General features: G+C 43.0%; 2 long non-coding RNA genes across 3 annotated transcripts; both read right to left on the bottom strand.

The window, feature by feature from the left end:
* Positions 1-7,994: 7,994 nt before the first annotated feature.
* LOC137580139 (uncharacterized) lies at positions 7,995-23,216 on the bottom strand. Of its 2 annotated transcripts, XR_011032952.1 has the most exons (4): positions 23,202-23,216; positions 16,700-17,328; positions 9,812-9,889; positions 7,995-8,242 (listed from the first exon to the last, which is right to left on the bottom strand). It is a non-coding gene; the product is annotated as an uncharacterized lncRNA (long non-coding RNA). The 2 variants fall into 2 exon arrangements; XR_011032951.1 differs by lacking the exon at positions 23,202-23,216 and having other exon boundaries at positions 8,004-8,242; positions 16,700-17,341.
* LOC137580140 (uncharacterized) lies at positions 8,462-9,805 on the bottom strand. The gene is made up of 2 exons (XR_011032953.1): positions 9,002-9,805; positions 8,462-8,936 (listed from the first exon to the last, which is right to left on the bottom strand). It is a non-coding gene; the product is annotated as an uncharacterized lncRNA (long non-coding RNA).
* Positions 23,217-23,623: the final 407 nt, after the last annotated feature.

The raw sequence follows: 23,623 nt of genomic DNA, 5'->3' as shown, positions 1-23,623 counted from the left end.
TCTCTCCACACAATCATCTGATTGAATTGATCGGCAGGGCTTATCCAAACTTGACGATACATTTGATATTTGTGTGTCCTGAACCGCAGAAGAACTGAGAAGAGTTGAATCTGTACAACTGGTTCCTGATAACGTTTTGCATGATGCATCAAATACCACTCTTAGCTTGGTGGTGGTACTTTCTGGCTTTAGTACACAGTGATGCGGTATAAAGTAATGGTTCTTGGGAATTCGTTCTACAATTACCTGCTACATATGTCCAAACTATTCATATTCTGACATAAATTTTACATACTCCTTTTTTATGTCAGGGCTCATTCGCCGCTTTAACAACATGAATCTTCCAATGGCTACTTCCCGAGATTCTCCAAGAGATGAAGCCTCTTCACGAATGGAAGCTTTACAATTAGTCGATTGTCCGCCGCCATGTGTTTTCCTTGGGTTAAGTTTTTCAGTGCTGCGATTTACATTTCTTGGTTTCCCAATCGCCTCTAATGTTAGAAAGCGCTATTCCTCGAATGATAGGAAATCGTTTACTTCCTGCAGATCCCTTGTGTTGGAAAGAGATTGCTCATATAGTGCGTGGTTGAATCTATCCAATTTTCTTGTCATAAGAAACATTGTTGACAGTATCTGATGATTCCATAATAACGCCTACACAATTTCAGCGTTGTATTTTCTGCGGCCACAAACGTAGTTATATTATATCCGGCTTCGGCTGGATTTTCAGCTAGCCGATGAATCTCATAACGGATTTCTTCAATTTGCGTCCATAGTTTGTCGACTACCGATTTGTAATTCATTTTTTCTTCAGGCACTATTTGTCTTAATGTCCTAGACAACGAATCCAGCAGCGCAGTTTGCTTGCGAATCAGTGGTTTGATCATGACTCGCTCTTCCTCTTGTTGGCGAGCTTGCCTCTCTAGTTGTGTCTTAATAATCCGTTCTGCTGGCACGTTATTTAATTTGTCCATTAGCTCCTGATGACTTTTCTCGAAGTTCTTCCACATGTATTCCAGGATCTCAAGTTTCTCCTCGAAATAAGATGGCTTCGTTTTCCTAGCGATAGAATCCTTTTTGCTACTCCTAATAAAGGCCTGAATTGCCTCTCCTCTTCCTGTCTGCTGCTTATAAAACTCCTCCATGTTCTTTTATGTTCTTATGTACTTGCTTTCTTGTACTAGAACTTGACCCGATGGGAGTTTATTCATTTTGTCAAAGACAGGGAATGCTCCGACTCGTTCCTAAAATTGATCAAGTCTAGCACAAATAAGAATAAGAAAAAATAGAAGTCGCCTTTTTGTTTAGTGTTTAATAAAAGTTGATTTTTATTTTCAATATACTTATTCTTTTACGACAGTGAAACCAATTTTTTTAGTTTCTTTTTGTTATATTTCTATAACTACAATTGGTATGTGATCTTACTAAGAATAATGCATTTCTTTTATAGCAAAAATAGAGAGCTCACCAGTGCATAGTTCGACATAGTGTTAGGTCAGCAAAGTACGTCTTTATTGATAATAGCGAACCATAGCAGCTTAATTAACTAGGTCTTTATTGTTAACTGCTGACCATATCAGATCTACTTATGACTGATGAGCCATCGATATCTATAATCGGGTTACATACTTATTTTGACATACATTTCCAGTTGTTCTATATTATATTTGTTAATGTTATTTTATATTTTTTTATTTAATCTAAACACAAACATACTCCCGGCCCTTGAACACCTGTTCAACGTTATCCAACGTTGACCGCAAAGTTGCTGGGTGCTGGGTTGTCTGCACTGAACCTTTGTGCCTTTGGGGTTCGGAGCATCTCCTTATTCAGTATGCCATCACAAGAATGGTATTGTTAGCGCTATGTTGGAGACGATAACATGGTGTGCCGGCTGGCTGGGGTCTTCTGGTAACTTTCAGTTTTGCTTAGTTTCCAGTTTCCTTGAATGTTGCTTAGTTCGTCGTAGCTTAACTGCATCTTCGTGAATTGTGTTGTTGTTGGCGCTGCTTTTGTTGGGCCAATGCTGAAGTTGCCAAATCGGACATATGACAATTTTATTATGTCTATCGTAGCTATACGGTGACCTGTTATTCGGATGGCAGAACTCCTTGCTGTACACGTCGGGTCTAGAGTTAACAATCCAGTCTTCTTGATAGTGACACCTTGTATATTATCGTTATAAATCACAGCGGGTTCAATTGGTCTGGTGGTGGCAGAAATCCAGTGAGTTTTGTTATAGATGTCGTACCACACGAATGACCTGTTTGTGTGTTGTATCTGACAAGTTGATGATTTTGTGTTTTTAAATAGCTGGAACTCACAGTTGCTATTAGCCGTAAACGTCGTTTGTTTATCAAAACAAATATATTGCTCGTTGTTGAGCTGATGGCATTGCTCCAAATCTACTCTTGAGAGCCAAATGTATTGATTCTGTTCTTTGTTGGCAGCAATAATGGGAATTTTAGTAATCATGATTTAATAATCATGAATTGGCATCTTCTGGAATGGGTATCAGGTTATACAGTTGCACTGAATGCGTTGCCACAAATGGAAACGTGACTTTAAATATCACATGATTGTTTGCGACTGTGCCTTGTGCCTTCATTAAGCCATATAATTGCAAGACGTCGTTATCTGGAACTGGCAAATCCAAACCAAACTTCAGATGTCTCTTAAGTTGGTTCAGATGTTCCCGAAGCTGGCCTGGTGATAGTAGTAAAGGGCTTACTTTGCTATGATGAGCATCTGTAAATACTCGGAATATTTCGTTTTGAATTCGTTGCAAATTCCCTGCAGTCACTCTCATCTGAGAAGCGTGATATACCATAGCAATGCTTTTACCGCATTGTCCTGGACCTTGGTTATGTCGTTAATTTGTTGTTTCATTAGTTTTGATCTGATTTTCAAATGTGGCTTCGTCTCGCTTAATGATTTTTATCGTTGAGTCAATGACAGATGTCAGATTCAATAAGTAGTCTTCATTTGATTTCAGCTGTCGTATCGTATAATTTTCCGAAATGTGGAGACCGTGGTGGTATAAATTTAAATTGCACTCCTTTTTGGTTTCAAAATTCCTTGGCCTTAATAGTATTGAATCGGTCATCTCCTTTGGTTGATTGTTGCATTATCGCTGTATAATGTCTGGCATCTTCCTTTGCGCCCAATGAAGCGCTGAGGCGCACCCACAAATAAGGAGGTGGACAGGTCTCCGACCAACTCCAAGTGTACTGCCTTGGTTGCAAAGCGTACAAATACTGCAATGTAAGCTTTGTCGGGACATTTTCTACGAACCTTATAATGGATTCAGAATGGTCCACAATAGTCCACTCCACAATGAAGATTCTCTTCAGTTTCCGTAGTACCAATTTTACCACCGGATCATTATACGGCAAGAGACATGGATTCCATGTTGCCGTTGAAACTGGTGCTTGTTGTAGCCGAGTTGCTACTCGTATGATTGAATGTTCATCCAGAATTAGAGGCAATGTGGCTACCGTGCTTTTGCAATCCAGCGGTTGATCAGGTCGTCAGCCAGCTACGTTGTGGTCCATGCAAAAATAAAGGTCCATACAACCATAATGTATGTGTGCTAAGCCGGGCTGCTGATATGCCTCGAGACAAAACATCAGCTGCGTTGAGCGCTGATGACACATGACGCCACTGCCCGTGAGTTAATCCAAGAAAGTACTACTGTTGAGTCTGATCAGAGAACTGATTCAACACTTTCTGATCCTAATTGGAGATCCTGTCGAACTGGTCCATACAACCATAATGTATGTGTGCTAAGCCGGGCTGCTGATATGCCTCGAGACAAAACATCAGCTGCGTTGAGCGCTGATGACACATGACGCCACTGCCCGTGAGTTAATCCAAGAAAGTACTACTGTTGAGTCTGATCAGAGAACTGATTCAACACTTTCTGATCCTAATTGGAGATCCTGTCGAACTCTATCCGTGGGTTCAGCTCCAAGCACAGCTGCACATAGTTCTGCTTTTCAAGGACAGCCACTCCCCACTTGGCGCACAACAATCTAACCGAAATTTGGCCATTTTTATTGGTTGATCGGACATAAACTGCCGCTCCATAAGCCTTTTCTGATGCATCAACAAATGTATGCAGTTCCTTGCCATCAAAAATATGCCTTGGAATTTTCATGTGGTTTAATGCCTGTACATCCTCTCCGTAGGCTTCCCATTGCTTCTCCAAATACGGCGGCAGGTCATCATCCATCTCGAATCGTTCGGTAGCAACATGTTGAAGAAACATTTTCGCTCTTACCACTACCGGTGCGAACAGCCCTGAGGATCGAAGATTTGAACGACTTCAGATAGCAGCACTCGTCTGGTTGTTCCTTTTGAATGCTTTTGAGCCTTTCCACATAATTGATCTTTGGGTGCCCATATGATTCCCAATGTTTTCACACTTGTTTGTTTCAGTGTGTCACCGAGATTGATGTCAGCAATCGTATCTTCTTTTGGAATTTTCTTAAGAATTTGACTGCTATTCGAACACAATTTTCGTAAGTTGAAACTATTAGGCCTCAGGATTTCTAGAAGCTCTTGTCTTATTTGCAGGGCTTCTGGTAAACTGTCTGCTTCTGTGAGACAATCAATAACAAAAAAGTAATTTTTTAATGCTAATGCTCCAGACGTCAATTTTTCCATGTTATTACGTGCTAAATATTCCAGACACTTCGTCGCTAAATATGGGGCTGATGTGGTTCCATAAGTCACAGTTTTTAAACGATAAAACTTAAGTTCTTGACTTGTATCCTCTCTCCACACAATCATCTGATTGAATTGATCGGCAGGGTTTATCCAAACTTGACGATGCATTTGATATTTGTGTGTCCTGAACCGCAGAAGAACTGAGAAGAGTTGAATCTGTACAACTGGTCCAGGATATAAAATGTCGTTCAGTGATTTTCCTGATGACGTTTTGCATGATGCATCAAATACCACTCTTAGCTTGGTGGTGGTACTTTCTGGCTTTAGTACACAGTGATGCGGTATAAAGTAATGGTTCTTGGGAATTCGTTCTACCATTACCTGCTTCATATGTCCAAACTATTCATATTCTGACATAAATTTTACATACTCCTTTTTTATGTCAGGGCTCATTCGCCGCTTTAACAACATGAATCTTCCAATGGCTACTTCCCGAAATTCTCCAAGAGATGAAGCCTCTTCACGAATGGAAGCTTTACAATTAGTCGATTGTCCGCCGCCGTGTGTTTTCCTTGGGTTAAGTTTTTCAGTGCTGCGACTTACATTTCTTGGTTTCCCAATCGCCTCTAATGTTAGAAAGCGCTATTCCTCGAATGATAGGAAATCGTTTACTTCCTGCAGATCCCTTGTGTTGGAAAGAGATTGCTCATATAGTGCGTGGTTGAATCTATCCAATTTCTTGTCATATGAAACATTGTTGACAGCATCTGATGATTCCATAATAACGCCTACACAATTTCAGCGTTGTATTTTCTGCGGCCACAAACGTAGTTATATTATATCCGGCTTCGGCTGGATTTTCAGCTAGCCGACGAATCTCATAACGGATTTCTTCAATTTGCGTCCATAGTTTGTCGACTACCGATTTGTAATTCATTTTTTCTTCAGCCACTATTTGTCTTAATGTCCTAGACAACGAATCCAGCAGCGCAGTTTGCTTGCGAATCAGTGGTTTGATCATGACTCACTCTTCCTCTTGTTGGCGAGCTTGCCTCTCTAGTTGTGTCTTTGCCTTCCAATCTTCCATTGTATTAGTTACAACCGCCTTCATTCTGCTAAAATAATCCGTTCTGCTGGCACGTTATTTAATTTGTCCATTAGCTCCTGATGACTTTTCTCGAAGTTCTTCCACATGTATTCCAGGATCTCAAGTTTCTCCTCGAAATAAGATGGCTTCGTTTTCCTAGCGATAGAATCCTTTTTGCCACTCCTAACAAAGGCCTGAATTGCCTCTCCTCTTCCTGTCTGCTGCTTATAAAACTCCTCCATGTTCTTTTACGTTCTTATGTACTTGCTTTCTTGTACTAGAACTTGACCCGATGGGAGTTTATTTATTTTGTCAAAGACAGGGAATGCTCCGACTCGTTCCTAAAATTGATCAAGTCTAGCACAAATAAGAATAAGAAAAAATAGAAGTCGCCTTTTTGTTTCGTGTTTAACAATAGTTGATTTTTATTTTCAATATACTTATTCTTTTACGGCAGTTAAAAAACAAATTTTTTTAGTTTCTTTTTGTTATATTTCTATAACTACAATTGGTATGTGATCTTACTAAGAATAATGCATTTCTTTTGTAGCAAAAATAGAGAGCTCACCAGTGCATAGTTCGACATAGTGTTAGGTCAGCAAAGTACGTCTTTATTGATAATAGCGAACCATAGCAGCTTAATTAACTAGGTCTTTATTGTTAACTGCTGACCATATCAGATCTACTTATGACTGATGAGCCATCGATATCTATAATCGGGTTACATACTTATTTTGACATACATTTCCAGTTCTATATTATATTTGTTAATGTTATTTTATATTTTTTTATTTAATCTAAACACAAACATACTCCCGGCCCTTGAACACCTGTTCAACGTTATCCAACGTTGACCGCAAAGTTGCTGGGTGCTGGGTTGTCTGCACTGAACCTTTGTGCCTTTGGGGTTCGGAGCATCTCCTTATTCAGTATGCCATCACAAGAATGGTATTGTTAGCGCTATGTAGGAGACGATAACATGGTGTGCCGGCTGGCTGGGGTCTTCTGGTAACTTTCAGTTTTGCTTAGTTTCCAGTTTCCTTGAATGTTGCTTAGTTCGTCGTAGCTTAACTGCATCTTCGTGAATTGTGTTGTTGTTGGCGCTGCTTTTGTTGGGCCAATGCTGAAGTTGCCAAATCGGACATATGACAATTTTATTGTGTCTATCGTAGCTATACGGTGACCTGTTATTCGGATGGCAGAACTCCTTGCTGTACACGTCGGGTCTAGAGTTAACAATCCAGTCTTCTTGATAGTGACACCTTGTATATTATCGTTATAAATCACAGCGGGTTCAATTGGTCTGGTGGTGGCAAAAATCCAGTGATTTTTGTTATAGATGTCGTACCACACGAATGACCTGTTTGTGTGTTGTATCTGACAAGTTGATGATTTTGTGTTTTTAAATAGCTGGAACTCACAGTTGCTATTAGCCGTAAACGTCGTTTGTTTGTCAAAACAAATATATTGCTCGTTGTTGAGCTGATGGCATTGCTCCAAATCTACTATTGAGAGCCCAATGTATTGATTCTGTTCTTTGTTGACAGCAATAATGGGAATTTTAGTAATTATGATTTAATAATCATGAATTGGTATCTTCCAGTTGCTGGAATGGGTACCAGGTTATACAGTTCCACTGAATGCGTTGCCACCAATGAAAACTTGACTTTGAATATCACATGATTGTTTGCGACTGTGCCTTGTACGTTCATTAAGCCATATAATTGCAAGACGTCGTTATCTGGAACTGGCAAATCCAAACCAAACTTAAGATGTCTCTTAAGTTGGTTCAGATATTCTCGAAGCTGGCCTGGTGATAGTAGTAAAGGGCTTACTTTGCTATGATGAGCATCTGTAAATACTCGGGAAATTTCGTTTTGAATTCGTTGCAAATTCCCTGCAGTCACTCTCATCTGAGAAGTTTGCGTGATATACCATAGCAATGCTTTTACCGCATTGTCCTGGACCTTGGTTATGTCGTTAATTTGTTGTTTCATTAGTTTTGATCTGATTTTCAAATGTGGCTTCGTCTCGCTTAATGATTTTTATCGTTGAGTCAATGACAGATGTCAGATTCAATAAGTAGTCTTCATTTGATTTCAGCTGTCGTATCGTATAATTTTCCGAAATGTGGAGACCGTGGTGGTATAAATTTAAATTGCACTCCTTTTTGGTTTCAAAATTCCTTGGCCTTAATAGTATTGAATCGGTCATCTCCTTTGGTTGATTGTTGCATTATCGCAGTATAATGTGTAGCATGTAACGTTGAATCTCACAAGGAGTGTTGAGCAGATGTTCGTGCATAGTGCTGGCCGAGTACGCGATAGGTTCGGCTAGGGTCAGGTCGGCTGGGAGTGGGTTATACGATAGAGATTAGCCAGAACTATAGTTACTCACATTCGATACAGACGTAAAATTTTAAATTCGCGTACTTAAGGACACCAAGGGATAACGGTACAGGTTTAGATGCGAAAGAAAGAAGGCCTGAGGAGACCAGAAACAAGAACACGTTAAACTATGTAGTATCAGGAGGCACACATGTTGGTTTATGTCATGATATCCTATAGGCCTATCATGTGAACGCCCACCCTACCATGATCCTCGGGCCACGTCTGAATTGAGGATCCCTCCAACATGTCTTACGGCCTCTTGTTATCTCTCAGTCGGTTGCATGGTTCCCCAAAATTTAACGATTATAGGGAGTTCATTTCAAAGAACAATAGTTTTATTAATTTCTAAACTTATGAACAAGGCAGGATTCATTTCCTAATTTAATTCATTCTTAATATCTCTTTCGGAAACAAACGAACTTAATATTATTCAGAATTAATGAAGTGAATATGTAGAGGTCCCTAAAGTAGTATTTGTTCTTTTGGGCTATTCAAGCTTATCTTCATACTTTGAAATCTTAAACTAAATACTGGTCGAAAAATAAGTTTGGATCTTATCCTCAATTTCATACTATATACGATGTAGCAATGCGGTTATCAAACATAATTATCTTACTCGTTATCTTGAGATTAGGTTACAAAAACCAAATTGAATCAAATTTACAAAAAATCGAATCATATCAAACTGATGCCGGGAGAGAAAAAGGATAAAAATAACAACTACACGGTTAAATTTCCTAATAAATTCAAGTATTGGCAATGGCACCAACGTCCAAGATATTCAAAGGCTCCATAAACGAATAACCCGAATCAATTAATAAGTTTTTTTTTTTTTTTTTATGGTTTGACTTACAGTTTTAGTCCAGCGGCGAAAGATCTTTGGAAGCGGAGGCTGTTCAAAAATAGATAAGATGATTTAAGGTAGTCAGAAGCCTCTGATTTGGTTTGGGAGCACCCGTTTTCGATTAAGCACATTAACATTAACATTATTCGTATCCTCTCTCTCTCTCTCTGTGAACAAAGAACTCTTATAAGTATTGAATGTCTAAGTATTACAAGAACATTGTCTTCGAACGTCCCTATGTCATGCCAATGGGTTGCAACTGCTTCATTGGGTACCCGTGTAGTAAGACCTGAATTCCACGGATTCAAGTTTTTTTTTTTTTTTTTTTTTTGGTTAAGTACTCGCGATAATCATTGGCAGGACCGAGAGGCTCGAATGCATAGACACCATTAAATTTGAAGGGGCTTTTAAACGCTTGCACCCATCCTGATTATTTTACGGCTGCACTGCACAAAACCACGTGTTCTTTTTCGGAATGAGTCCGGTCAAAAATGGACAGAAAGGCGCAGGTTAAAACTTCCTTCGCTCAACGTTTAGTTAATTCATTGAGACTGAGTCCTCTTTCCTCAGTTGAAAAATCGGACTTGGCGGTCTACCACTCAGGGGTAATCTGCTACGTACTTGTGGTGCCAGTCCCTAGTAGGAACAGGTTAATAAGCTACACGTCAAACAATTATATATATATTTACCCTATGGAGAGCGACACCACAGCCACAAAAATTTTGGAATAAATTTATTCCGATTGGAGCGGCGATAGCCAAAACGCCACAAAAAAAAACGATGTTATTGGACGCGGAATTAATTTCTGCGACAAATCACAGGCGCTCCGCGGATATTCTCTCCAATGCACTACCAGAAACTACACCAGAACCAATTTGGGTGTTTTGTTGGGCAATCCTATGAAGGATGCAATTGAAAGGGTTATATTTTTTTCTTGCACGATACACGTGGTGGGTGCAGCAAAGATCGCCGTGAAGTTGGCAGCGAGGAGTGTAGCACCTCCGTCTCCTTTGGGAGTTGAGTTAAGAAAGAACGAGGCCACGCGTATTTTAATCTTTTAATTTTCCTTTCGCCAATATTCTTTAATCTAAGGATGAGCTTTAAGCCGATATCTCACCGATCGATACGTGACGACTTACGTGAATACGTAAGGTCATAAATTATCGATAACACTATGTACTGATTCGGATACTAAAAACAAGCTAAATGGGTTGTCTCCACGATTACCCATTTTCGGTTGCGTTTTCAAATTTTGAACGACAAGCGCATGTTACACACCTCCCCGACAAAATCACACTTTGGTGGTTGTTAAACATCAAAGTGGGATACCGCTTGGAGTAAAGGAGATAATAAATAATGCCCTATTGTTTAATGTCTTTTGCATGGAATTTCCCTATCATTCTCCCTTGCATATCCTCTAGTTCGTAATAACTAGTTCCAATCCGCTGACGGACTCTGGCTTTTATAAACGTTGGAGCTAACTTGGCTGAGAAACCCTTAGCATAATTACTCAACTGAAAATTACGTCGGTACACTTCTTGACCTGGTTGAAATGACACGTCTCGACTTCTCAAATTATATGTTTTTTCGTTGCGTTCATGCTGTTTTGCTACAGCCTTGATCGCCGTCTGACGAATTATTTCCAGAGAATCCGTACGGTCAAACTGAATAGATCTATCCTCTAATAGGTTTAAACTTCTTAACAGGGGGTAAGTTGCACCGTTCGTTATCATTTGTTGGCCAAAACATACACGGTACGGACTATTATTGATGGCCGAATGCCAACTGGATCTTAGCGCACATGCAACTGAACTAAGGTTTTCATCCCAATTGGTCTGATCTTTGTTCACATAAGACTTTATTGCAGCTAACACCGATCTATTTACCCGTTCGAACGCGTTTGCTTGTGGGGCATACGCTGCGGTAAAGGAATGTCGAACGTTATACTTCTCCAGCAGTGCTTTAAACTGATGGGATTTGAACTGAGATCCGTTGTCTGATACAACTACTTCGGGAATGCCAAAACAATGGAACAATTCTGTTTCCAGATAGGTAATCACAGCATCTGCAGTAAATTTTCGAACAGCTTTTAAAAAAGGAAATTTAGTGAAATGATCGAGAACTACGAAGATCCCTATGTTTCCGAGTTTGCTTCTGGGATATGGGCCTAAAAAGTCTATGTATAATTTTTGAAAAACCCTATATGTTTGCTCTGATTTGGCCATTGGGGGACGCAAATAGGTGTTCGAATGCTTAGTAGTCTTACAAACAGAACAGTTCGCAATAAATTCCTTTACATCACCTATTAGGTTGGGCCAAAAAAAATAGCGTCTGATCCGCTCCAGTGTTTTATTTATTCCACTGTGCGCCGCTAGGTGGTCTTCGTGATTTTGTTGGATCACATCCAGAACTAACGATTTTGGAATCCAAAGCTTCCAGCACAGGTCATCCGCTACGCGATCACCGGATGCGTGTTCTGATCGCCGATAAATGTATTTGTCTATAACCTTGACATCGGGTAGCTGGGATTGCTTTAATTGAATCTTAGCTTTTAAATCTTTATATTCATCAGCGTCGAAGGCGTCTGACGACAGATTGAAACCAGTTGCTAAGGTAATAGCTGATATATCATCAGTATGTACTCGGGATAAAGCGTCAGGCACTATATTTCGTGAGCCTTTCCTATGCATTATTTTAAATGAGAATCCTTGCAGTTTAAGTGCCCATCTCGCCAATCTAGAACTTAAGTCAACTTGCGTCATTAACCATTTTAGGGACGCGTGATCTGTAATAATAGAGAATTCTTGACCCTCAATATAAGCTCGAAATTTTTTTTCACATAGGACAGCCGCAAGGCATTCTTTTCTGTTACGGAATAAGCCCTTTGACACTGATTTAGTTTGGCATTGGCACTTCATTTTCTTCGTTATCGATTTGCATAAGTACACCTCCCACACCTGTATGACTAGCATCACAGTGTATAGAAAAAGGAGCGTTAAAATTAGGGCTATGTAGTACAGGGGCGGTACACAGAGAATATTTTAACCGATCAAATGCATTTTGTGCTTCTTCAGACCAAATGAATTTTCGTTTGTGCTTTAACGTGTCGGAAATGGGTGCGGCAATACCAGCATAATTTTTTATAAACTTATGATACCATCCCGTGAGACCTAAAAACCTACGTACTTGCTTTACAGACTTGGGCACTGGGAATTCTTGGATCGCTGACACCTTATCAGGGTCCGTCCTAATGGTTCCATTACCAATAACATGGCCAAGATATTTGACTTCTTTGAGGCAAAATCTACTTTTCCTCACATTAATTGTAAGTCCCGCTAGGATTAGTCTATTAGCTAACTCAGATAATACCGAAATATGTCTCTCAAAGGACTCCGAAACTACTAAAAGGTCATCTAAGTATATAAAAATTTCATTTCGCAAACTTGGTGGTATCACTCGATCCATAAGTTTGGACATTGTTTGAGGGGCGTTTGACAAACCGAAGGGCATTACAGTAAACTGATAGAGAGGTCTTCCTGGTATGGTAAATGCCGTTTTCTCGCGGTCGCTAGCGGCTAGCGGTATTTGCCAATAAGCATCCTTTAGATCAATACTTGAAATAAATTCTGCTTTCGGTAACCGACTAAGAATTCCGTCAATTAAAGGCATAGGATAAGCATTTTTAATCGTGACTTCATTAAGTTTTCGACTGTCAATGCATAATCGAAATTTTCCTGGTTTGCGCACCAATACAACAGGTGATGACCAGGGGCTATTTGATTCTTCTATTACCCCAAGGGCAAGCATACGATCTATCTCTTGGTACATTAATTTTTCTATGGCCGGAGATACAGCATAGTGCCGCTGCTTGATCGCTTTTGCATCACCTACATCAATTTCATGTGACAGCCAGCTGGTTTTTCCTAATCCTTTGGTTTTAAGTAAGTGTTTTTTCTGGGATTCGGATAATGACACATTTAATTCGCTATGGAGATTAATACAAGCTACTGTTGGTTCTTTTCCTTTATGCGCCAAAAAGGTGGGTAACAAATTAAAATTTCCACCCACACAACTAATTGACGCTCCAGTGTCCATGAGACCCTTTAATTCTCTTCCAAAGAGGTTCACATCTGCGTACGGCCGCCAATCAAGGGAATCATCTACTATCGAATCCAAAACCGCCGTTTTCTCTAATTTATGTTTTTTTTCTATATTGAATTAATCGCTTAATTCCTCGCATCTTTTTAGTATTTGCACATAGTGGAGATATAAACTCCCGTAGGTGCATAGGAATAGTTGGGAGTTGTGACAAAGTTGGTAGTGAGGAATCCATCGAGGATTCCCCTAAAGGGTGTTCACCGGGTTCAGTTTGAGTGCACTTTTCGACAGTGCACGGCGAACTCCGTTTTTTGAATTAGTACATCGATTACAAGTAGGTTTGTAGGCATCAGGTTGACCGCAGCCATAGCAAAATATCTTTCGCTCTGCATCGCAATCCTGATATCTATGTCCATTTTCTTTGCAATTCCAACAAATTAAGTTAATAGCAGCAATTTCCACCTCGGAATCTATATCCGGGTCGGTTTCTAATTTTACATTGGTAGCCGAAAATTCTAATTCATGAACCTGCCGTTTCGGGGTGGATCTAGGCATGGTTGTCGTCACTGACTTATTTACCGATTGCATAAATCGTTCACGTGTGCACACAACGTGGCGCAAATGTGAAGCCGACATTATTGGTACGTACAAAATCTCATGTTGAATTTCTTGTAGTAAATTTGCCTTCAGCACATCTAACAATGCAGATTCTGTCAATGGGACGGCTAATCTATCTCCCAGTGTTACGATAGCGTCGTAAAAACTATCAAAGGGTTCATTTGGACGTTGTTTTCGCTGAAACATGGCCGTACGAATTTCTAGATCGGTTCTTCCGTCTTGAAATTGTGCTCTTAGTGCCACCCGAAGCTGTGACCAGGTCACTAGTGGAACGCTTCGGTGAAACCTCCAGAACCAGTCGCTAGCAGCTCCTTCAAATAAGTTGCTCGCGTAGCGAGATACAAGTTCTAAATCATTATTGAGTGTTTGTTTTGTGAGGGCTTCGACTCTATATATAAAGTCATCTACCGCTATGGACGAATGTCCTGAAAATCGAATTTTCCAATTTGTAATTATTTGACTAACCCGATCAGCACGCAATTCGGAACTTGGATATGCTCCACTATTCATCATAGAGGTACTTGGATACGTAGTCTGATTGGGTCGTAGACTTTGACTTTCCCGTGGAGGGATTTGAAATAACTCTTCAAATGTCTGTCTTTGTCCCGAGGGTTGGATGGATGCTCGAGATGCTACGTTTTCTGAAAGTAGTGGGCCGTTAGACGCCGCTCGTTGTAAAGTTATCTCTAAAGACTGGGTCATTTGGGCTACAGCCTGAGACATGGTCTGCGACAAGGTTTGGGAGACCTGAGTCATTGATTGAGCAACTACCTGATTCATTTGGGTAAGGCCTTCGGAAAGGGCTCGGGCTATTACTTGATCTATGCTTGCTTGTGATGACGGCAAGTCGAATGCCTCTGGCGTGTTGACCTGTGGTTCCATTTCTGGGTTAGCCTCAGTTGCTCCTGCTACGGTACGTGATGATCTTAAGATCGGCATGTCTCCGCCGCCTGCTAACAGTAACTCGTCCGCCAAATTAGTAACGTTGGATAGAACGGAAGTACGACAAACTGGACACACTGATTTAGCTCCTTCGCGAAGCGAAAAGCAACTAATGTGAAATGAATGATTGCAGGAGGTGGTTATCCACTCTGCGTTGAAGTCCAACTCCCGCACACAAATGCCACAGCTTCTACTAACTTCTTCAGATCTGTCCAAACTATCGGAACTATCGAATACTGACATAACTTGCTATCACTTCGATTGAAATATTCTTATTATTATTGTACATCTAAATATATATAACACTTTTCTATATTAAACTGGGTATAATGCAATATTATGGTAAATCAGAAAAATTCATCTAAAACCGGGAAACCATACAACCATGTCTGCAAACGTTAAAGGTCAGCCTAAATGTACTCTAGATACTACAAAATAGATAGTTGAAAACATAGACGAAGCACATACGAGAAAACAAATATTTGTCTCGCATTGCGCTGCTTGGCCAGTATTGCGGCTAAGTGGTAGCTTAATGCCACATTACTTGACTCCAGCTGTCCTGGCTCGCAGTCCAATGCTGATGTCACAGGAATTCTAGAATTTATTCCGGGCAGTCGGTAGTATTTATCCACCAAAGCTGAATCCAGGTAACAAACCTCTCATTCTTTATAAGACCAGACAAACGGGTGCAGTTTGAAGACCGACATATCAATTGAGTCCGGTCCGACGGTAGCACTTAGCCACTAATTCGGCGTCCAGGGACGAACAATATATTACGGTGTTTTTTTTTTTTTTTTTTTTTCAAACGGGAATTGCTAAGTCAATGACCAGCGTTTCTTAGTCAGTGCGGGTATTTAAGTGAGGTACTTAACTTAAATAATTCCAATCACTACTAACACTGCTCACTACTATGATTACATAAAATTCACAGGAGAAATGGGATACTAGTCGATAGCATAAATCCAGCGGTTCTGATAACACGACTAGTACAAGAAAAAAAATCTGGTTGGGGCAGCCGAATCGGGCCCCACGTTGGGCGCCAAAAATTTTATCTTATCTGTAGCATGTAACGTTGAATCTCACAAGGAGTGTTGAGCAGATGTTCGTGCATAGTGCTGGCCGAGTACGCGATAGGTACGGCTAGGGTCAGGTCGGCTGGGAGTGGGTTATACGATAGAGATTAGCCAGAACTATAGTTACTCACATTCGATACAGACGTAAAATTTTAAATTCGCGTACTTAAGGACACCAAGGGATAACGGTACAGGTTTAGATGCGAAAGAAAGAAGGCCTGAGGAGACCAGAAACAAGAACACGTTAAACTATGTAGTATCAGGAGGCACACATGTTGGTTTATGTCATGATATCCTATAGGCCTATCATGTGAACGCCCACCCTACCATGATCCTCGGGCCACGTCTGAATTGAGGATCCCTCCAACATGTCTTACGGCCTCTTGTTATCTCTCAGTCGGTTGCATGGTTCCCCAAAATTTAACGATTATAGGGAGTTCATTTCAAAGAACAATAGTTTTATTAATTTCTAAACTTATGAACAAGGCAGGATTCATTTCCTAATTTAATTCATTCTTAATATCTCTTTCGGAAACAAACGAACTTAATATTATTCAGAATTAATGAAGTGAATATGTAGAGGTCCCTAAAGTAGTATTTGTTCTTTTGGGCTATTCAAGCTTATCTTCATACTTTGAAATCTTAAACTAAATACTGGTCGAAAAATAAGTTTGGATCTTATCCTCAATTTCATACTATATACGATGTAGCAATGCGGTTATCAAACATAATTATCTTACTCGTTATCTTGAGATTAGGTTACAAAAACCAAATTGAATCAAATTTACAAAAAATCGAATCATATCAAACTGATGCCGGGAGAGAAAAAGGATAAAAATAACAACTACACGGTTAAATTTCCTAATAAATTCAAGTATTGGCAATGGCACCAACGTCCAACATATTCAAAGGCTCCAAAAACGAATAACCCGAATCAATTAATAAGTTTTTTTTTTTTTTTTATGGTTTGACTTACAGTTTTAGTCCAGCGGCGAAAGATCTTTCGAAGCGGAGGCTGTTCAAAAATAGATAAGATGATTTAAGGTAGTCAGAAGCCTCTGATTTGGTTTGGGAGCACCCGTTTTCGATTAAGCACATTAACATTAACATTATTCGTATCCTCTCTCTCTCTCTCTCTGTGAACAAAGAACTCTTATAAGTATTGAATGTCTAAGTATTACAAGAACATTGTCTTCGAACGTCCCTAGGTCATGCCAATGGGTTGCAACTGCTTCATTGGGTACCCGTGTAGTAAGACCTGAATTCCACGGATTCAAGTTTTTTTTTTTTTTTTTTTTTTGGTTAAGTACTCGCGATAATCATTGGCAGGACCGAGAGGCTCGAATGCATAGACACCATTAAATTTGAAGGGGCTTTTAAACGCTTGCACCCATCCTGATTATTTTACGGCTGCACTGCACAAAACCACGTGTTCTTTTTCGGAATGAGTCCGGTCAAAAATGGACAGAAAGGCGCAGGTTAAAACTTCCTTCGCTCAACGTTTAGTTAATTCATTGAGACTGAGTCCTCTTTCCTCAGTTGAAAAATCGGACTTGGCGGTCTACCACTCAGGGGTAATCTGCTACGTACTTGTGGTGCCAGTCCCTAGTAGGAACAGGTTAATAAGCTACACGTCAAACAATTATATATATTGTAACGTGTTTTACCTTTGTGGAACAAAATAACGCCACCCGTGGCCGAGCGGTTGGTTTACGGTTGGGCGTTCGATCGTCAGGCCTAAGATAACTCAGCAGAATCGCAAAGAAAACAGAGATAGTTTCTTTCGTTTATTCGATCTATTTATTTTCCTTGTCTTGGCGGCAGCGAAAACTTTCAAGCCCCTCCTCTCTCTTTCTCTCCTTTTCTTCTCTCCTTGTTAAGTTGGCCGCGCTAGCTCAAAAAAAACTAGCCCTCCCGGTGGCGCCGTTATTAGTGTGCCCAGCCGTAGAGAATGGGACTGCTTCTTAAGGGGAACAGTTTGCGTTTTCCTACTATACGAGTTGCCACCCAGGCGGTCTACGTTACATTACCCCCTCCTTAGACTCGAGGCTCCTGCCCGAGTACCAAGTCGTTGCGAGGATCAGGCCGGTAAACAGCCAAACGGTTCACATGCACGGTTCTGGTAACTCTTTTTCCAGGGGGTCGAATTTCGTAGACAAGATCCGAAATCCGACGTACTATTGTAGCGGGCCCAATCCAATCGCATTGTAGCTTTGGGCAACGGCCCACTCTTCGGCTAGGTGAATAGAGCCATACTTCGTCGCCGGGGCAGAATTCCTGAGGGTGCGATCGTAGGTCGTAGCGGACTTTGTTCGTGTGGGCAGCCGTTAGCAGTTGGCGGCGAGCGTTCGCATTTACCACCCGCAGTTGATTTTGCAGCTTAGCCAAGAATTCCGGGACTTCCGTTGGAACCGGAGCTGGTGTTCCAAATAGTAAATCGTTGGGCAGTCTAAGTTCTCTTCCAAACGTTAGCCTTGCGGGCGAATAACCGGAGCTTTCATGAACCGCTGACCTGTAGGCCAATAACGCCATGGGCAGCAGCTCATCCCAATCATGCTGGCTAGTAGATACAAACTTTGCCAAGTAATCTAGCAACGTGCGATTGAAGCGTTCCACCATGCCGTCTGACTGTGGATGCAGCGGCGTGGTACGTGTCTTTTCAACAGTCATCAGCCGCATACAGGCCTGGAAGACGCCCGCTTCGAAGTTGCGTCCTTGATCAGAGTGTAAGACGAATGGAACGCCGAATCGACAGAAGACTTCTTGTACCAATGCTCGAGCTACGGTTTCGGCTGTCTGGTCCGGTATGGCTGCACATTCCGGCCACTTGGTAAAATAATCCATAACGACCGCGACGTAACGGTTCCCACGAGGCGTAGTGGGTAGAGGGCCTAGAATGTCAATCGCTAGACGATCGAACGGGGCTCCCATTAGGCTTGGTTGCAGGCGACCGACGGTTCTTCGAGGTGGTCCTTTGCGTGCGTTGCAGATGGTGCAGCGTGCGCACCAGAGGGTTATATCGGCACTTTGGCCGACCCAGTAAAATCGCTTCTTCGCTTTGGGTAAAGTCTTCTTAGCACTGAAGTGACCTCCGGATGGAGAGTCGTGCACGCCTCGAATGGCAGCATCTACCAGTGAGCGGGGCATAAGGGCTACCGGTATATTCTCCGAGTTTTTTATGGTAATCACTCCTATTTCATCAAAGGCTAATCGGTCGTAGAGATGCCACAAGGCTCTAATTTCTGGGCTCTCGCCCCACAATGTTGTTTTAGGCGGTCGTTCGGACTTGTTCATCCAATCGCGCACCTTACCGAGGGCCTGGTCCGCCTCTTGCTCCTTGCGCAGATCGGGTAACAGGACTTGGGTAAACAACACGACCACTCCATTTTTCCGTTCGACTCTTTCGCATGTGGGACAGTCGCTACAAGGTCGGCGAGAGAGGCTGTCAGCGTTACCATGTTGTGTACCACTTCGATGCTGAATCTGCATGTCGTACTGTTGCAGACGTTCTATCCAACGTGCCATCTGCCCTTCTGGTTCTTTGAAGTTGTACAGCCACTGTAAAGACGCATGGTCAGTCCGTACGAGAAACGGACGGCCATACAAATAATGATGAAAGTGTTTAGTGGCACGGACTACGGCGAGGAGCTCTCGACGTGTTACACAATAGTTACGTTCTACTGGTTGGAAACATTTACTATAATATTCGATTACTCGTTCTTGTCCATCCTGTAGTTGATGAAGCGCCGCACCCGCCCCAGAGTTCGAGGCGTCCGTATCTAGAATAAATTGGCTGGTGTCATTGGGAAACGCCAAGACGGGGGCTGTCGTAAGACACTGCTTCAAGGTGTCAAAGGAGTGACTGCAGTGAGTGTCCCATTCAAAGCGTCGAAGTTTCTCAGTCAGCTGGTGGAGCGGTCGAGCGATAGTAGCGAAGTTGGGGATAAACTTGCGGTAGTATGAGCAAAGACCCAAAAACGATCGCACTTCCTTGGTACTTCGAGGTGTAGGCCAGCTCAGCACTTTATCAATCTTGCTGGGGCACGCCTGTAATCCATCACGACTCACGATATGGCCTAGGTAACTAACTTGTTTCTTAAAGAAGCTGCACTTTTTCGGACTAAGTTTAAGGCCAGCCTCTGCCAGTCGTTTAAACACGTCCTGCAGGTGTGTGAGGTGCTCCTCGGTCGTGCGAGAATAAACAATCACGTCATCAAGATAGACTAGCGCGAACTTCCACATCACCCCAGACAGAAGATTGTCCATCAAACGTTCAAACGTAGCGGGGGCGTTGCAAAGCCCAAATGGCATCACATTGAACTCGAAAAGTCCAGCATCGCAAGTGAAAGCTGTCTTTGGTCGGGAGGGTTCGTCCATCCGCACCTGCCAGTATCCGCTTTGTAAGTCCATCGTCGAAAACCACTGGGAGCCGTACAACGTGGATAGGATGTCGTCCATTTTGGGCAGCGGGTATGAGTCCTTGACTGTTATCTCATTCAGGCGCCTATAGTCCACGCAAAATCGTGTCGCTCCATCTTTCTTCTTGACTAGCACTACCGGCGACGACCACGGACTGACGGAAGGGCGAATTATGCCTCTGTTCTCCATGTCAGCAACCAGTTGCTGCACCTCAGCTTTGCGAGCAAGAGGTGTTCTTCGGGCCATCTGTTTAATAGGGCGTGCCGGCCCGGTATCGATGTGGTGAGAAGCTAAGTTGGTTTGACCAGTCTCGTCATCGTTTCGGGCAAAAATAAGCCGATAGCGATTCAAAAGTTCCTTTAGCATTAGTTGTTTTGTAGGCGGTAGGTCCACTTCCCCGAATCGGTCCCAATCGACAGAATCTGAGCTCGCATCTTCCCATCTGTCTGGTAATACCATTTCTAAGTCGCCCAAAACTAGTGTGGGTGGCAGCGTCCTCTCGTGTGCGCTTAGATTCGATATCCTGGCAGAAAATTGGCCGGCCACTGGTTGGACGACGCCGGTGCTCAGGACGATATCGTCCGGCAGCTCTGTGTAACAGTCTTCCTTCAGTAAGCTCGGTAACGCCGGCTTAGTCGTCGCACATTGCACTCTGACATGCGTGTCGGAGCGTGGCGCCAAACAGACGGGAGTCATCAAGTATATCGAATTTCGTGGCGCTTCGGAGGCGCGGAGCAAGGGCATGGTACCCCAGTGGAACCTTAGGTGCATCTTATCAAAGTCGATCACGACCTTGTGTTCTAGCCAAAAATCAGTACCCAGCAGTGTAGGCGTAGAATCCTTCACCAGGACAAATCGATGAATCAGGGGCTTGCGCAGCACTTGCAACTCTACCATCGTTTCTTCAGTGGAGGTGAGCGTTGACGACGCCATACCATACATGGTTACCTGGCATGGTGAGGTTCGTATTGGCTGCTTCACATCTCGCCAATTCAACACCGAGACTGCCGCGCCGGTATCCACCACTATTGGCAACGGCCTCTGCTGAAAGAAAACAATACAATGTAAGCTGTCCTTAGCATTTGGTACAGGTGAATACGTAGCTTGGATAGGATTCCCCGTCCCACGTCGGCCATTTAAGATAGCAGCATCTTTCCTGTTTATTTCAGGGGGGCATTTAGCGCATATATTTGATGGGACGGCGGCCAAGGGTTCACGAAACAATCGCGCCAATACGGTTTCTTCGTTCAAGCCAGGGTTCTCGCTTCCAACCGCGGGCTCGGTCCATAGTGACTCGTGCAACGGCGTGGTTGGATGCCTGTTGCTCTGGTCCGTGGATGGCTCCAATGTGGTAGGAACGGAATGCTCAAATATGGCAGACCGCTCAACTCCATTAACGGTGGAAACGTTAGAATGGCGAACGTTCCTGGTACTGGCGGCTGAATTTCGGGTATCTGGACGGTCGATAGGGGCCAGAATATTTTCCACTGCCGGTGCCGCGCTTTCACCCTCATCTAGCCTCTCCGTTCGTGATGCCTGGGGGCTTGGCATTAGTGGGCAACTGATGCGTTCTTCCCTGAATTGGGCCTGAGGGTCGCCGGTAGATTTACTGGTGTTGGAGATAGGATAGCTGTATTGTTGGGTGGGGGCGTTGTCTACTATTGCCAATGTTCGCCCCGCTACATTGGCATGTTGCTGTTTTCCGAAGGGTGACTTGTTGTTAGCGGTGCCTCTTTCGTGAGCTGGCTGCGACCTCGTCTTCGTCGGCGACGTTTTGGTGTATGGATGTCCCCACTCTCGACCACCTGACTGTGCAGAACCGGCTTACCGTGTGTGCGTCCAAACTGGGCTTGCACTCGCATCGCTACGTCCAATGCCTCTTGTAGCTGAATCGGTCGACTAGAAATTACTAATCCCTGTAGCGGAGTTTCGCGCATACCGTCAATAAATTGTTGCACCAGAATCTGGTCATACATATGTCCGGGCATTCCACTAAAAGCGCATTGGGCCAAGCGTTCCAATTCCAATGCAAAATCGGGCAATGATTCCCTGGGTCCTTGGATCCGATGACGCAACAGTTGATAGCTCGACCGGCAATCTAGCATGAATCGTTGACGCATGGCGGCACACAGTGCTGAGTAGGTAAGTGTAGGTTGTGTAGGCAAGGTGCCATAAAATGTTGAGGCGCGACCGCGCAGATTCAACACCACTGCCAAACATTTCTCATCCTCTGCCCACTGATAGTAATTCGCCACCTTGTCTACCAGTCGCTCAAATTCGCCCCAAGATCCAGTTCCATCAAACAACGGCAACAAACCAGGATTAAATTGCGGGACGGGGGGTGATCGCGCCCACGCCGCTCCGTAGGTGGTGGAAGCGGCCCGTGGCAGCGCGTCCTGCCTTGGTTGGGGTAACCCACCCCACGTGGTGTGTTCCGGCGGCGAAACGGGCCCTGGCACCGCTGTGGGCTGCGCGTTTATAAAGGACCGTTCTAAGGCTTCGCACATTCGGTCGATCTTTTTATTCACCGCCTCCACTGATTGTGCTATAGCAATAATAGAACTGCCGCTATCCTCTTCCATTCTGCTGTTCCGAGCCTGCGTCGATTTTTTAGGCATTTTACACGTGGTGAGGTTCTTCGCAGTAACCGAACATAACCCCACACCTGACACCAATGTAACGTGTTTTACCTTTGTGGAACAAAATAACGCCACCCGTGGCCGAGCGGTTGGTTTACGGTTGGGCGTTCGATCGTCAGGCCTAAGATAACTCAGCAGAATCGCAAAGAAAACAGAGATAGTTTCTTTCGTTTATTCGATCTATTTATTTTCCTTGTCTTGGCGGCAGCGAAAACTTTCAAGCCCCTCCTCTCTCTTTCTCTCCTTTTCTTCTCTCCTTGTTAAGTTGGCCGCGCTAGCTCAAAAAAAACTAGCCCTCCCGGTGGCGCCGTTATTAGTGTGCCCAGCCGTAGAGAATGGGACTGCTTCTTAAGGGGAACAGTTTGCGTTTTCCTACTATACGAGTTGCCACCCAGGCGGTCTACGTTACAATATATTTACCATATGGAGAGCGACACCACAGCCACAAAAATTTTGGAATAAATTTATTCCGATTGGAGCGGCGATAGCCAAAACGCCACAAAAAAAAAACGATGTTATTGGACGCGGAATTAATTTCTGCGACAAATCACAGGCGCTCCGCGGATATTCTCTCCAATGCACTACCAGAAACTACACCAGAACCAATTTGGGTGTTTTGTTGGGCAATCCTATGAAGGATGCAATTGAAAGGGTTATATTTTTTTCTTGCACGATACACGTGGTGGGTGCAGCAAAGATCGCCGTGAAGTTGGCAGCGAGGAGTGTAGCACCTCCGTCTCCTTTGGGAGTTGAGTTAAGAAAGAACGAGGCCACGCGTATTTTAATCTTTTAATTTTCCTTTCGCCAATATTCTTTAATCTAAGGATGAGCTTTAAGCCGAT

This window comes from Drosophila tropicalis, unplaced genomic scaffold (genome assembly GCF_018151085.1).
Source record: "Drosophila tropicalis isolate 14030-0801.00 unplaced genomic scaffold, ASM1815108v1 contig_806, whole genome shotgun sequence".
In the NCBI taxonomy this organism is placed as follows: Eukaryota; Metazoa; Arthropoda; class Insecta; order Diptera; family Drosophilidae; genus Drosophila; species Drosophila tropicalis.
This window is presented reverse-complemented; position numbering and strand designations above follow the sequence as displayed.